The sequence below is a fragment of the Thamnophis sirtalis genome, unplaced genomic scaffold, assembly GCF_051295495.1.
Source record: "Thamnophis sirtalis isolate CommonGarterSnake01/CBP01778 unplaced genomic scaffold, rThaSir2_p1.2 scaffold_6, whole genome shotgun sequence".
Classification (NCBI taxonomy): Eukaryota; Metazoa; Chordata; class Lepidosauria; order Squamata; family Natricidae; genus Thamnophis; species Thamnophis sirtalis.
The window spans coordinates 93,865,204-93,875,523 of record NW_028261386.1 but is presented as its reverse complement, the minus strand read 5'-3'; positions in this window follow the sequence as shown (position 1 = coordinate 93,875,523).

Here is a 10,320-nt window from a genome sequence, read left to right as displayed (position 1 = left end):
AAATAACATCACCACCACTAGAACCAGTTATCACTGAACCAACTGATGAACTAACTCAAAAACAAAAAGAATTGAAGGATAAGATCATGGAGCATTTTCTGCTTAATGAGGAAAGGCAACGTTTACCATCACTAAAAACTGTGCCTAAGAAAATTTTGGCCCCTATCATGAAAATGGTTAATGCAGTGTTTTCAACAATTGAATCGGGATCCATCTTGGAAACAAACCAGTTAATGTACAGCACAGCTGTAATAGTCACTAATGAACTAGGCATTAAAATTAAAGTACCTAGTCACACAACAGAAAAAGCATCAAAGCCAAAGTGGAAAATCCGTCTAGAACAAAAAATCAAAAAATTAAGGGCAGATGCTAGTAACTTAAAGAACATGCATGAACAACGGCTTAAAAACAACAAAATCATAGATCGGCTAATCAGAAGATATAGATTGGATACAAGAAACATCAATGAAGCTGTAGAGATTGTAAAACAGCAGATAACAGCAACAGCTAGAAAAATTGAAAGATATGAGGCACAAATTATCCAATATAAACAAAATCAGCAATTTCGATCAGACCAACGGCGTTTTTATCAAAGTCTTAATGTGAATGGTGACACCAAAAGTGAAAAACCAGAAAAGCAGGCCACAGTTGAATTCTGGAAAGAATTGTGGGAAAATGCAAAGGACTACAACAAGGAAGCAAAGTGGATACATGACTTTGAGAAAAGCATTGGCAACAAACAAATGCAAGTATTAGAAATAACAACTGAGATGATCAAAAATCGAGTTAAAAAGGTAAAGAATTGGACATCACCTGGAAAGGACCAATTACATGGTTTCTGGCTCAAATATCTGACCAGTTTACATGCAATATTGGCCAGGCAACTGAATGAAATTTTACAAAAGGGCCAAATTGATGAATGGTTGACAACTGGAAAAACATACTTGATTCAGAAAGATCCAACTAAAGGAACAACACCTGAAAACTATAGACCAATAACATGCTTACCAACAACCTTCAAATTACTCACAGGCATTATTGCAGATAACATGATGGATTATTTGGAAACAAACAACATCTTGCCAGTAGAGCAAAAAGGCAACAAAAGAAGGAGCAGGGGCACAAAAGATCAGCTTCTAATTGATAAAATGATATTAGAAAATTGTAAGAACAGAAAAACGAACTTGAATATGGTCTGGATTGATTACAAAAAGGCATTTGACTCACTGCCACATAGTTGGATCATAAAATGCTTAGAAACAACTGGCATTAGCAAAAATATTACATCCTTTACTGAAAAGGCAATGAAACAATGGAGAACTGAGTTGGCAGTAGGGAATGAGAGCTACGGAATGGTTAATATCAAGCGAGGAATTCTCCAGGGTGATTCACTTTCACCTCTTCTCTTCATCATCGCAATGATCCCACTATCAGTAATCTTAAAAAAAATGAAATTAGGCTACCAAACAGCCAAAAAAGCTGAAAAAATTTCGCATTTACTATATATGGATGATTTGAAACTCTATGGAAAGTCAGAAATAGAAATCCAATCATTGACAAATACAGTCCGAGTATTCAGCACCGATATTTCAATGCAGTTTGGCATGGAAAAATGCGCCACTGTATCCATAAAAAGGGGCAAAATCACTGCATCTGAGGGAATTGAAATGCCCAATGGCCAACTAATTAAATGCAAAGAAAATGAAGCCTACAAATACTTAGGAATTCTGCAGTTGGATAACATCAAGCATGGAGAAGTAAAAACTATTGTCAGGCGAGAGTACACCAACAGAGTTAGGAAAATTTTGAAATCTAAATTGAATGGTGGAAATACAATCAAGGCCATAAATACCTGGGCAATACCAGTTATAAGATACACAGCTGGCATAGTTAACTGGACACAAGCTGATTTTGACCTTTTGGACCGAAAAACCAGGAAACTAATGACAATGCACTACAGTTTACATCCACGTGGTGATACTGATAGACTATATCTGCCCCGAAAATCAGGTGGCAGAGGATTATTACAAGTGAAGCAAACAGTTGAAGAAGAAAAACATGCACTGGCTGATTATTTAAAAGACACTCAAGAACATCTATTAATCGAAGTAAAGAACAAAAATCTACTGAAGGCCCAACAGACAAAACAAGAATACAGAAAAGATGTGATAAAATCAAGAATGGAGAGTTGGCAGAACAAAGCACTGCATGGTCAATTTCTGGAAAAAATAAAAGATAAAGTGGACAGTGAACAAACTTGGTTATGGTTAAAAACAGGTACATTAAAGAAAGAAACAGAGTCACTAATCCTGGCTGCGCAAGAACAAGCTATCCGCACAAATGCTATTAAGGCCAAAATCGAAAAATCCTCTGATGATGCCAAATGCAGACTTTGCAAAGAAGCTGATGAAACTGTTGATCACATACTCAGCTGCTGTAAAAAAATCGCGCAGACTGATTATAAATTGCGGCACAATTCAGTAGCACAAATGATCCATTGGAATTTGTGCAAAAATTATAATATTAAAACAGCAACAAACTGGTGGGAACATCAGCCTGAAAAAGTCACCGAAAATCAGATGGTCAAGATCTTGTGGGATTTCCGTATACAAACCGACAAAATACTGGCGCATAATACACCAGACATCACACTGGTTGAGAAAAATAAGGTCACAATCATAGACATCGCAATACCAGGTGATAGCAGGGTCGCCGAGAAGGAACATGAAAAAATTGCAAGATACCAGGACTTAAAAATCGAAATTCAACGACTATGGCACAAACCAGCAGTGGTAATTCCAGTGGTAATTGGCACACTGGGTGCTATTCCAAAAGCACTGGAATTACATTTAAAACAGTTAAAAATTGACAAAATCACCATCAGTCAAATGCAAAAAGCCGCACTGCTTGGATCTGCACGCATATTACGAAAATACGTTATGACGTCCTAGGCCCCTGGGTGGGGCCCGACTAGTAACCAATGCCAAATCCGGCGAAACAACTGGCCGCTGTGATACAATTGTATAACAATAATAATAATAATAATAATAATAATACCACCACTAGAACCAGTTATCACTGAACCAACTGATGAACTAACTCAAAAACAAAAAGAATTGAAAGATAAGATCATGGAGCATTTTCTGCTTAATGAGGAAAGGCAACGTTTACCCTCACTAAAAACTGTGCCTAAAAAAAGTTTGGCCCCTATCATGAAAATGGTTAATGCAGTGTTTTCAACAATTGAATCAGGATCCATCTTGGAAACGAACCAGTTAATGTACAGCGCAGCTGTAATAGTCACTAATGAACTAGGCATTAAAATCAAAGTACCTAGTCACACAACAGAAAAAGCATCAAAGCCAAAGTGGAAAATCTGATTAGAATAAAAAGTCAAAAAATTAAGGGCAGATGCTAGTAACTTAAAGAACATGCATGAGCAATGGCTTAAAAACAACAAAATCATAGATCGGCTAATCAGAAGATATAGATTGGACACAAGAAACATCAATGAAGCTGTAGTGATTGTAAAACAGCAGATAACAGAACAGCTAGAAAAATTGAAAGATATGAGGCACGAATCATCCAATATAAACAAAATCAGCAATTTCGATCAGACCAATGGCGTTTTTATCAAAGTCTTAATGTGAATGGTGACACCAAAAGTGAAAAACCAGAAAAGCAGGCCACAGTTGAATTCTGGAAAGAATTGTGGGAAAATGCAAAGGACTACAATAAGGAATCAAAGTGGATACATGACTTTGAGAAAAGCATTGGCAACAAACAAATGCAAGTATTAGAAATAACAATTGAGATGGTCAAAAATCGAGTAAAAAAGGTAAAGAATTGGACATCACCTGGAAAGGACCAATTACATGGTTTCTGGCTCAAATATCTGACCAGTTTACATGCAGTAGTGGCCAGGCAACCAAATGAAGTTTTACAAAAGGGTCAAATTGATGAATGGTTGACAACTGGAAAAACATACTTGATTCAGAAAGATGCAACTAAAGGAACCACACCTGAAAACTACAGACCAATAACATGCTTGCCAACAACCTTCAAATTACTCACAGGCATTATTGCAGATAATATGATGGATTATTTGGAAACAAACAACATCTTGCCAGTAGAGCAAAAAGGCAACAAAAGAAGGAGCAGGGGCACAAAAGATCAGCTTCTAATTGATAAAATGATATTAGAAAATTGTAAGAACAGAAAAACGAACTTGAATATGGTCTGGATTGATTACAAAAAGGCATTTGACTCACTGCCACATAGTTGGATCATAAAATGCTTAGAAACAACTGGCATTAGCAAAAATATTACATCCTTTACTGAAAAGGCAATGAAACAATGGAGAACTGAGTTGGCAGTAGGGAATGAGAGCTACGGAATGGTTAATATCAAGCGAGGAATTCTCCAGGGTGATTCACTTTCACCTCTTCTCTTCATCATCGCAATGATCCCACTATCAGTAATCTTAAAAAAAATGAAATTAGGCTACCAAACAGCCAAAAAAGCTGAAAAAATTTCGCATTTACTATATATGGATGATTTGAAACTCTATGGAAAGTCAGAAATAGAAATCCAATCATTGACAAATACAGTCCGAGTATTCAGCACCGATATTTCAATGCAGTTTGGCATGGAAAAATGCGCCACTGTATCCATAAAAAGGGGCAAAATCACTGCATCTGAGGGAATTGAAATGCCCAATGGCCAACTAATTAAATGCAAAGAAAATGAAGCCTACAAATACTTAGGAATTCTGCAGTTGGATAACATCAAGCATGGAGAAGTAAAAACTATTGTCAGGCGAGAGTACACCAACAGAGTTAGGAAAATTTTGAAATCTAAATTGAATGGTGGAAATACAATCAAGGCCATAAATACCTGGGCAATACCAGTTATAAGATACACAGCTGGCATAGTTAACTGGACACAAGCTGATTTTGACCTTTTGGACCGAAAAACCAGGAAACTAATGACAATGCACTACAGTTTACATCCACGTGGTGATACTGATAGACTATATCTGCCCCGAAAATCAGGTGGCAGAGGATTATTACAAGTGAAGCAAACAGTTGAAGAAGAAAAACATGCACTGGCTGATTATTTAAAAGACACTCAAGAACATCTATTAATCGAAGTAAAGAACAAAAATCTACTGAAGGCCCAACAGACAAAACAAGAATACAGAAAAGATGTGATAAAATCAAGAATGGAGAGTTGGCAGAACAAAGCACTGCATGGTCAATTTCTGGAAAAAATAAAAGATAAAGTGGACAGTGAACAAACTTGGTTATGGTTAAAAACAGGTACATTAAAGAAAGAAACAGAGTCACTAATCCTGGCTGCGCAAGAACAAGCTATCCGCACAAATGCTATTAAGGCCAAAATCGAAAAATCCTCTGATGATGCCAAATGCAGACTTTGCAAAGAAGCTGATGAAACTGTTGATCACATACTCAGCTGCTGTAAAAAAATCGCGCAGACTGATTATAAATTGCGGCACAATTCAGTAGCACAAATGATCCATTGGAATTTGTGCAAAAATTATAATATTAAAACAGCAACAAACTGGTGGGAACATCAGCCTGAAAAAGTCACCGAAAATCAGATGGTCAAGATCTTGTGGGATTTCCGTATACAAACCGACAAAATACTGGCGCATAATACACCAGACATCACACTGGTTGAGAAAAATAAGGTCACAATCATAGACATCGCAATACCAGGTGATAGCAGGGTCGCCGAGAAGGAACATGAAAAAATTGCAAGATACCAGGACTTAAAAATCGAAATTCAACGACTATGGCACAAACCAGCAGTGGTAATTCCAGTGGTAATTGGCACACTGGGTGCTATTCCAAAAGCACTGGAATTACATTTAAAACAGTTAAAAATTGACAAAATCACCATCAGTCAAATGCAAAAAGCCGCACTGCTTGGATCTGCACGCATATTACGAAAATACGTTATGACGTCCTAGGCCCCTGGGTGGGGCCCGACTAGTAACCAATGCCAAATCCGGCGAAACAACTGGCCGCTGTGATACAATTGTATAACAATAATAATAATAATAATAATAATAATACCACCACTAGAACCAGTTATCACTGAACCAACTGATGAACTAACTCAAAAACAAAAAGAATTGAAAGATAAGATCATGGAGCATTTTCTGCTTAATGAGGAAAGGCAACGTTTACCCTCACTAAAAACTGTGCCTAAAAAAAGTTTGGCCCCTATCATGAAAATGGTTAATGCAGTGTTTTCAACAATTGAATCAGGATCCATCTTGGAAACGAACCAGTTAATGTACAGCGCAGCTGTAATAGTCACTAATGAACTAGGCATTAAAATCAAAGTACCTAGTCACACAACAGAAAAAGCATCAAAGCCAAAGTGGAAAATCTGATTAGAATAAAAAGTCAAAAAATTAAGGGCAGATGCTAGTAACTTAAAGAACATGCATGAGCAATGGCTTAAAAACAACAAAATCATAGATCGGCTAATCAGAAGATATAGATTGGACACAAGAAACATCAATGAAGCTGTAGTGATTGTAAAACAGCAGATAACAGAACAGCTAGAAAAATTGAAAGATATGAGGCACGAATCATCCAATATAAACAAAATCAGCAATTTCGATCAGACCAATGGCGTTTTTATCAAAGTCTTAATGTGAATGGTGACACCAAAAGTGAAAAACCAGAAAAGCAGGCCACAGTTGAATTCTGGAAAGAATTGTGGGAAAATGCAAAGGACTACAATAAGGAATCAAAGTGGATACATGACTTTGAGAAAAGCATTGGCAACAAACAAATGCAAGTATTAGAAATAACAATTGAGATGGTCAAAAATCGAGTAAAAAAGGTAAAGAATTGGACATCACCTGGAAAGGACCAATTACATGGTTTCTGGCTCAAATATCTGACCAGTTTACATGCAGTAGTGGCCAGGCAACCAAATGAAGTTTTACAAAAGGGTGAAATTGATGAATGGTTGACAACTGGAAAAACATACTTGATTCAGAAAGATGCAACTAAAGGAACCACACCTGAAAACTACAGACCAATAACATGCTTGCCAACAACCTTCAAATTACTCACAGGCATTATTGCAGATAATATGATGGATTATTTGGAAACAAACAACATCTTACCAGTAGAGCAAAAAGGCAACAAAATAAGGAGCAGGGGCACAAAAGATCAGCTCCTAATTGATAAAATGATATTAGAAAATTGTAAGAACAGAAAAACGAACTTGAATATGGTCTGGATTGATTACAAAAAAGCATTTGATTCACTGCCACATAGTTGGATCATAAAATGCTTAGAAACAACTGGCATTAGCAAAAATATTACATCCTTTACTGAAAAGGCGATGAAACTATGGAGAACTGAGTTGGCAGTAGGGAATGAGACCTACAGAATGGTTACTATCAAGCGAGGAATTTTCCAGGGTGATTCACTTTCACCTCGTCTCTTCATCATCGCAATGATCCCAAAAAATGAAATTAGGCTACCAAACAGCCAAAGAAGCTGAAAAAATGTAGCACTTACTATATATGTATGATTTAAAACTCTGTGGAAAGTCAGAAATAGAAATCCAATCATTGACAAACACAGTCCGAGTATTCAGCACCGATATTTCAATGCAGTTTGGCATGGAAAAATGTGCCACTGTATCCATAAAAAGGGGCAAAATCACTGCATGCGAGGGAATTGAAATGCCCAATGGCCAACTAATTAAATGCAATGAAAATGAAGCCTACATATACTTAGGCATTCTGCAGTTGGATAACATCAAGCATGGAGAAGTAAAAACTATTGTCAGGCGAGAGTACACCAACAGAGTTAGGAAAATTTTGAAATCTAAATTGAATGGTGGAAATACAATCAAGGCCATAAATACCTGGGCAATACCAGTTATAAGATACACAGCTGGTATAGTTAACTGAACACAAGGTGATTTGGACATTTTGGACCGAAAAATCAGGAAACTAATGACAATGCACTACAGTTTACATTCACGTGGTGATACTGATAGATTATACCTGCCCCGAAAATCAGGTGGCAGTGGATTATTACAAGTGAAGCAAACAGTTGAAGAAGAAAAACATGCACTGGCTGATTATTTAAAAGAAAGTCAAGAACATCTATTAATCGAAGTAAAGAACAAAAATCTACTGAAGGCCAAATAGACGAAACAAGAATACAGAAAAGATGTGATAAAATCAAGAATGGAGAGTTGACAGAACAAAGCACTGCATGGCCAATTTCTGGAAAAAGTGGACAGTGAACAAACTTGGTTATGGTTAACAACAGGTACATTAAAGAAAGAAACAGTCACTAATTCTGGCTGCGCAAGAACAAGCTATCCGCACAAATGCCATTAAGGCCAGAATCGAAAAATCTTCTGATGATGCCAAATGCAGACTTTGCAAAGAAGCTGATGAAACTGTTGATCACATTCTCAGCTGCTGTAAAAAAATCATGCAGACTGATTATAAATTGTGGCCCAATTCAGTAGCACAAATGATCCATTGGAATTTGTGCAAAAATTATAATATTAAAACAGCAACAAACTGGTGGGAACATCAGCTTGAAAAAGTCACCGAAAATCAGATGGTCAAGATCTTGTGGGATTTCCGTATACAAATGGACAAAATACTGGCGCATAATACACCAGACATCACACTGGTTGAGAAAAATAAGGTCACAATCATAGACATCGCAATACCAGGTGATAGCAGGGTCGCCGAGAAGGAACATGAAAAAAATCGCAAAATACCAGGACTTAAAAATCGAAATTCAACGACTATGGCACAAACCAGCAGTGGTAATTCCAGTGGTAATCGGCACACTGGGTGCTATTCCAAAAGCACTGGAATTACATTTAAAACAGTTAAAAATTGACAAAATCACCATCAGTCAAATGCAAAAAGTGGCACTGCTTGGATCTACACGCATATTACGAAAATACGTTATGACGTCCTAGGCCCCTGGGTGGGGCCCGACTAATAATCAATGCCAAATCCGGCGAAACAACTGGCTGCTGTGATACAGTTCTGTTGTTGCATGATGTACGGTTCATTGACATTGTAATACCTGGAGATGCATGAATTGAAGAAAAACAGCAAGAAAAAATCACAAAGTATCGTGACTTGCAAATTGAAGTTGAGTGACTGTGGAAAAAGAATCCTATGTTGTCCCAATTGTAATTGGAGCCCTTGGAGCAATATCTAAAGGGCTACCTCACTATTTGGAAATTTTAAATTTATCAGACTTAAACATTCTGATTCTACAAAAATCCACCCTACTTGGAAAAGCTTATATCCTCCGATGTTACCTTAACAGTTCCTAGGTCCTTGGTTAGGACTCGATCTGTTGAGCTACCAACCAGCTCCAAAGGCTGTGAATCTCACCAAAGATTAACCACATAATAATAATGTCTAAGAATTTTACAAGCTACATCAACGAATTGCAGCTTCCTGCAATAACACCAGCAGAACTGCAAAAAACTGCACTACTCGGAACATCTTATATATTAAGAAGGTACTTGGTTGATACCTTGGACGCTGGCAGAAAACCGTATCAACCATTAGCACCAGTCACTGGTATTTGTAATGCATTTTTTGAATTTTCAGTTGGCTGAGTTTCATGTTTAATGAATAAAATATATAATAATAGCATCAACAATAATAAATAATAATGTTGTTGTTAGTTGCGAAGTCATGTCTGACTCATCACGACCACATGGACAACGATCCTCCAGGCCTTCCTGTCCTCTACCATCTCCCGGAGTCCATTTAAGCTCATGCCTACTGCCTCAGTGACTCCATCCAGCCACCTCATTCTCTGTCGTCCCACTCTTGTTTTGCCTTCATCATTCCTAGTATTATGCTCTTTTCCAGTGAGTCCTTCCTTCTCATTAGATGGCCAAAGTATTTGAGTTTCATTTTCATGAACTGGCCTTCTAAAGAGCAGTCTGGGTTGATCTCCTCTAGGCTGACCGGTTTGATCGCCTTGCAGTTCAAGGGACTCGCAGGAGTCTTCTCCAGCACCATAGTTCAAAGGCCTCAATTCTTTGGTGCTCAACCTTCCTTATGGTTCAACTTTCACTCTGTGCCCAGTCTTTCCATAGCACCTCATTTGGAAAATATTTACATGGCAGCTTTCCAAGATAGATAAGGTCTGTAGTCATAAATATTCCCTTCAAAGACTATTTGCCATGCATTGCTGAATGTGAATGAGAAGAATTCACACTCGTTTAATAAAAGGGGTTTTGTCGGGACAAGGACTCTGCCTC